The sequence below is a fragment of the Ailuropoda melanoleuca genome, chromosome 14, assembly GCF_002007445.2.
Source record: "Ailuropoda melanoleuca isolate Jingjing chromosome 14, ASM200744v2, whole genome shotgun sequence".
In the NCBI taxonomy this organism is placed as follows: domain Eukaryota; kingdom Metazoa; phylum Chordata; class Mammalia; order Carnivora; family Ursidae; genus Ailuropoda; species Ailuropoda melanoleuca.
Window position 1 is genome coordinate 76,373,834 of NC_048231.1, and position 6,516 is coordinate 76,380,349.

The following is a 6,516-nucleotide window of genomic DNA, read 5'->3' on the forward strand; positions in this document are numbered from 1 at the left end:
TAAATTCCCAGATATAAGTTATTTGGATCAAAATATATCAACATTTTTAGTGATTTGGGCTCATATTGCCACACTGTTCCCCTAAAAATACCAACTTATCATCCATTCAATGAAAGAGAAGGCCCATCTATTTCATAAAAGATTCATTGTCAACTTGAATATGATTTTATAGGAAGATGTTAGTCAATTTGATTGGTGAAAATAATGGCATTGCTTTCACTGCATTGTTTATAAAGTTGAACATTTTCTTTATTTCATGGGTATTTGTGTAGAGTGTGTGTGTGAGAGAGACAGAGAAAGAGAGGGAGAGTTGTTTCATCATGACCTTTACTCCCTTGTCTATTTTTTTTAAGTAGGCTTTCATAGCTATTAACAACAATTGTTATTTTTATGGTACTCATAAAACTTCTAATAATGATAAACGTGGTTTGGAAAGTAATGAGGAATTATAGCCAGGACTTCTTTATACCAAAATCCATTTATCATAGCAATAAAATTGGAATCTTATGATTTTTTAAAACACATTTTAAAATAGGTTCAAGTCACTAGGCATGAGCTTTAGAGGCTGATCACTTTCTTTCAAGAACTGTTTGATTTTCCAGCCCCAAATCTATTTGTTGCTCCTCATCACTTAATAACATGGAAACTTCCATGTGGTAGGTACTACTGAGATTGAGACACAAACTTCCAGAAGAAAATGCTTGTTTTTTATGTTTTTTTTAAGTGACCGCAGTTGATACATTTCGTTATATTAAGGAGGAAGCGTTGTTATTTAAATACATGGAAATATTTAATAAACAATTTTATCTTGGGAGTCTTTAACTTGCTTGTTCATCTCCCTTCTTCCCACATTCCCCAGGTGTAAGAGCATCATTCCCCAGAAGTGTAGTCTCGCTCTTCCATTACCTTCTTCCTTTCCCCGATTGTCCTTCATGAGTTATAGGGATTTTTTTTTTAATTTTTTCTTTCTTTCTTTGTTTTGCTAATCTTTCAGTGTAATAATCTTACTTCCATCTGTTTTTCCTGTATCATTCACAGCTTAATAAAAACTGTTCTTCAAGAGAGGGAAGGGTTCTGCCCTTAAAATACCATGTGTATTTTTATTTTAATAGCATCTAATCTGTAGAGTTGAGAAACATGAATCTTACTCCAGAATGAGCTGAATTATTCAATATAATGCAGCAAAAGGTACATACATAAAATAAATAATATGTAATAATAATAGAAATAGAAATAAATAATATAGAAGAATATATATAAAATACAGAGAATGATACATATAAAATATATTTTATAAATATATGTCATATGTATATTAAATGTTTTCATATTAAAAGAGCTTATGCTTAGCCTCATGGCTACAATCCCTGATGGATACAACCTAACAGCATCGTTGCAAACTAAATACTTCACTGTAAGAGTTAAAAACGTTATCACTTGTCAGTGCAATAATGTCTCAGGGAGCAAGACTGGTTGGTGTACAAATCTAAATGAACTCCCTGTGTCTGAGCAGAAACCAAGAGTTGGATGCTTGACCAACTGAGCCACGCCCAATATATGTTGTCTTTGAACAGCGCATATATATATTGTTCTTCTAGAATGCAGCCTCCGTATTTAATCTCCCAATGTTCAAAACAGTGCCTGGGGTAGGATAACCCCATGATAACTAAGTGGTGAATGAAGGAGGGTATGAATGAATAAATGATTGTATAGTCTTACTACCTCTGTCTTACTTCATTGTATTGGAAATAATACCTCAGGCCCCTCAAACATTTAAATACTGAGGAAATCTCAGTCTTACTCTCAGTATAGTTTTCCAGGAAGAAAAATGAATATACAAGTTTGCTACGTCCAAAGTCACCAGACACCTAATAGATGAAAGGAGAATTTCTGGGATGGTATATGTATTTACTCATACCCCATCTCATCCTGCTCATTGAGGCAACTTAGGATGAGAATGAAGTTAGTAGTGAAGGAAATGAGACAAATGGAAACCAAGATCAGGAAAGGATGAAGTTAGTGCATGTAACTGCAGGCAGTTGTTGCCCATTCAGCTTTAACTGGCCCAGTATAAAAGGAAAGAGGGAATATACATCAGCTCAAGATTTATAGTGTCTATGAAGACAAACAATACCAGGCATGTGATTTGCTAACTTTCCATACTTGTCCTTATGAAAGCTTTTACATTATAAATTCTTGCATCATTTCCTGTTTTCCCTGACAACTGATATGCTACAGGATAGCTGCTAAGCTAACTATTTTATCCGCATTGCCAGGTACACAGTTTGGTTTTAATAATATTTGAGAACAAAAGAATAAATGAGTGAATGAGTGAAGGTTGAATTAAGAGGATAAAGATGTTTTAGGGCTTGTGCTGAGATGAGGTGCTTCATGAAGCTGGAGCAGGTGACTCGGGACAGGTCAACTCTAGGTTTGGGTTAATGGCGGGTATATTGACAAGTTGCAAAGACAGTAGGAATATATTGAATAAACCTCAAATAATTAAATGGCTTTCTGCTCTGTAATGCAAGTCTAGCCAGCTCAAGGAAGCTCTGATTCTAAAGTCAGTATACTGTTGTGGCAGATCTTAAGGAAGGAGTTAAAGTGAATGATCATTGTTTTTATTTTTGGAATTCTTGGGCACACTGACATGTTTCAGTCACCAGCTGCTATCTACCCCCAAAAACAGTGGCCTTGGGCTTAGGATGGGTGTGTGAACCTGAATCCTGACCTTGTTCCTCTGCCTAGCTTGACTTTTGATCACCTTCATTTATTATTAATTTACTGAGAAGCTACCTTTTAGTAAGCATTTTCTGATATTTGAGATAAAGTGAAAGATCCATACCCTGCCCTCACATAGCTTAAGTTCACAGAGTAGTGGACAAATAAATCTGGATATTTGAAACCTTCCTGTAGTCTATGGCATCATTGCTTGGGAAACTCGGGGTCCATCTAGCCAGATGCCAAGCTGACTATTAAGTTTCGACTTCAAGCTGCTCACTCAAACCACAGCTTCTCTTGTCTCAGGGTTGGCCTGTCATGTCAGAGACCCCAGGAGTCACTCTGGAACCAGCCCCCTGGTCAAATGTCTTATCATTCAAAGGATCTTTTTGGGTATTCTAAGCACTGTCCTACTCTAGATCATTCCCCTGCCTTCCTGACCTGCTCTTTCTGTTGCTGCAGTAGACAGTCTGGTTTTCTGCTCTTGAAGAACAGGATGAATTCAGCAACTGAGCCCTGATACCCCTCAGGAATATGACCCTGCAAAATTATTTCAGCTCTCCAATCCACAGTCTGTAAACAGGAATCATATGCCTTTTTCTCAAGGCTTCTGTCACAGTCAAAGAAGATGAGATATTATTTTATCACAATGCCTGTCATAGGGGTTCCTGTTTTCTTTCTCAGTTCTTGTGAACAGAAGTATGGCCAGTAAACAATGCCTGGAGGAGCAAAGCAGAAGCCTAGGAAAATTGAAAGAGTCCATTGAATTCTTAGATTGAAATGATTCCTCTGGAGAGTACCCTTAAGTAAGTTATTGAAGGCAATAATTTATTAGTAATATTTGGGACAGAGTGACCTTGGGAAATGTAGTGCAGTTTTCATAATCACTCTGGCTTATTGTATTCATTTTACCCTTCAAGATACAGTGACCTAGATGCTATACAGAAAGAAATTTACAATAACTAAGAATCACCATGACTATGAATTGTTTTTAATTCAAGTCTATCAAGCTGCTGTAGCACCCATGTGAAATATTTAGCAATTAAACATAAAATTACAGAAAAAAGCTTTTCCAGAAGAAAAGATAATTTCTCTCATTTTTCTTTGAATAATGCCGGTTTCTCTCTCTCTCTCTCTCTCTCTGTGTGTGTGTGTGTGTGTGTGTGTGTATTTGAATAACACTGAAGTTTGGGTGTCATTGTACTCTTTAATTGTTGATTTGCATTTGAAGTCTTCCTATGAGTGTACTCTAAAGTGCCAATTTAGTTATATTTTTATTCAGTCAATCCCCCACACTTGCTCACACTAGCTGTTCCTGAGGCTATGAGTCTTTATTAAGGTTATAAAATGCTTCGACCTTCATAAAAGGCACAGTGACCTCCCCTGAGGTCCAAAGCATTAATGATGAGGTGAAATGCAAAATCGTTATCTGAGGGCAGCATCTCTCCTACCACAGAAGCTATTCAAATCATCCGATTGAAAGGCAAACCTACCCAAAACCTAATAAAGAATTCTCCTTGGCAGTCAAAATATTGGACAAATTGCTTTTCAACCTATGATAGGATGTTAACTGGGTGACAGCCAAATGATGCTGCTTGTTCCACCTCTGTAAGCTGGGTAATTGATGGTCTTTGGGTCCAGAGGTCAAAAGTTGTTGGTGAGTTTGCAATGAGAAACTTCGCTGTGGAAATGGGCAGTGGTGAGTGTTTATTACCTGCCATTGTTTCAGCACCAAGGGCTCTAAAAGGAGAGCCATGCTTCATTCTGGGTTAGTGTCACATTTGCATTCAAGTGTTCATGAAAACTTGTAAGTGCATCAGTGGAAAATTGAATGCTGACAACATGAGAAAATGTCACTTAAATGAAAACCAGCATATAAAGACAGGGTCTTACCTTCTTCCCTTCTCAAACACAGCTGTGTGCACCTATGTATGTAACACGCATAGGTGATGCTGGTGGCAAGTAAGTGTCTCTAGTAAAACAAATCTGTTCATTTCATCCTAGATTTGGAGGCTATATTAAAAAGAGCCTCCAGTATTTGAGACTAGAAAGTCCATGTTGACCAGTATTTATTCTACCTTGGTATATTGAAGCTTACTCATTTTTTGCATGATGAAAAAAAGAGTTCTGCATGAATACATCAAAATCCAAATTCCATACAGTCCTTATATTTATCATGAAGTGGGTGTTCTTGGGCTTCTATTATGTAACAAGAGAATTTGTTATATGATATCAGAGACAAAGAATGTTCTGGTTAAAAGGGATCTAAAAAATCATCTAGTTCATGGGTTCCCATCTAGTTCCTGAGTCCACAGAGGATCACCAGTCTATAAAGGTAGAAATGTAGGTTGATAATCATGTTCAGTATTTCATAAAAGTTGCTGGAAGTCATACATTTACTGGTTGATGTAGGGTTCAACTTTATTTGCTTTTGACTGGCTTGATACCAACTCAGGGCATAAGGAATACTATTATGTGTGTTCTCACTGCTATTCAGAAGCTCTGGTTAACAGCAAAGTAATTTATGAGAAGGACATGAAATCTAGGTTTTCTGTTGAGGCTAGCCAACTAAACTTAACCCTTAATGACTATGTAGTTCTTGATACTGTGGAAGCATTTTCTCATATAAACTAGGCATGAAAGCATAAGAAACCATACTGGCATTTGCTTTAGAAGCACATACACTAAAATTGGAATGATATAAAGATTAGTGTGGCCCCTGAGCAAGGATGATATGCAAATTCATGAAGCATTCCGTAGTTTTAAAAGGAAAGGCTATTCTAACACACGAACTATTTTTGTACTGGAATTTGCAAACCTGTAATATGGAATTTTCCTTTTGGCCAATAATCAATCAGTATTTCTCTCTAAGTCACTTGGCCATTGCTGATTCTAAGAAATTGAAACTCTAAGCATTGTGACAGCTACACTGAAAAAATAATTGTACTGAAATTAACTTATATGCATTTGGTTTTAATTTTTAAATGTTTGTGAAAGGAGAGGGTATAGGGAAGAGGAGTGGGTGATTTCTTTTGTAAGTATAAATAAATGCACATGCACTGGGTACCCGAACACAAAAAACACTAGCATGGGAATGAGAATCAAGAGATCTGGTTTCTGGCAATGACTCGGTCGATGTCTATGGCAGTTTTAAACCATTTTACTTATCTTAATTTTTAATTTCTAAAAATCTCTAAGTATCTTCCAGTGATGCACTTCAGTGATGAAGCTACATTTTTTGTTGCTGAATGCCCTTCTTATTCTCAAGAAAGATATTTAGGAGATCTCGACCCTGGAGTTATTTATACTGGAACTTCAGGCATATTGAATGTAGGAGGTCTGCTTCCTAAAGACTCAGCAATTTTGTTTCCTCACTTTGGGGAGGCTAAGTGCTTTTAAGGGCATGAGTAACAGACTTCGAATAAGAAGGATTTTAAAGTGAATTTACCTTGAGCCTAGTTAGACTATGGTAACCCTATCAAGACTCAAGAAGTGAATTAAGTAAATGCTGAGAAGCATTTGGGAAATGCATTCTAGTTACTCCCAGCACGGAGTGTTTGGACTCTGGTTTCTTGGGGGAAAAGAGAAGTCATGAGAGTAGCTTAAAGAACAAGTTGTGCTTCAACCCATCTCGCTCAATATTTCCTGCAATATAATGGAGAAAAACAGAGATCAACAGAACTACATCTGAACAACACACTCAACATTCTTGGAGATAGAGTGTGGCTTAACTTAAAAATAACTGTAACCAGAGTGAAGAATAAGGAAAAAAAGAGAAAAATAAAACCAAGTCCC

The 6,516-nt window shown here is 36.7% G+C and overlaps 1 pseudogene; it reads left to right on the forward strand.

The window, feature by feature from the left end:
• The first annotated feature begins 5,385 nt into the window (after positions 1-5,385).
• Positions 5,386-5,485, forward strand: LOC117796256 (annotated as a pseudogene).
• Positions 5,486-6,516: the final 1,031 nt, after the last annotated feature.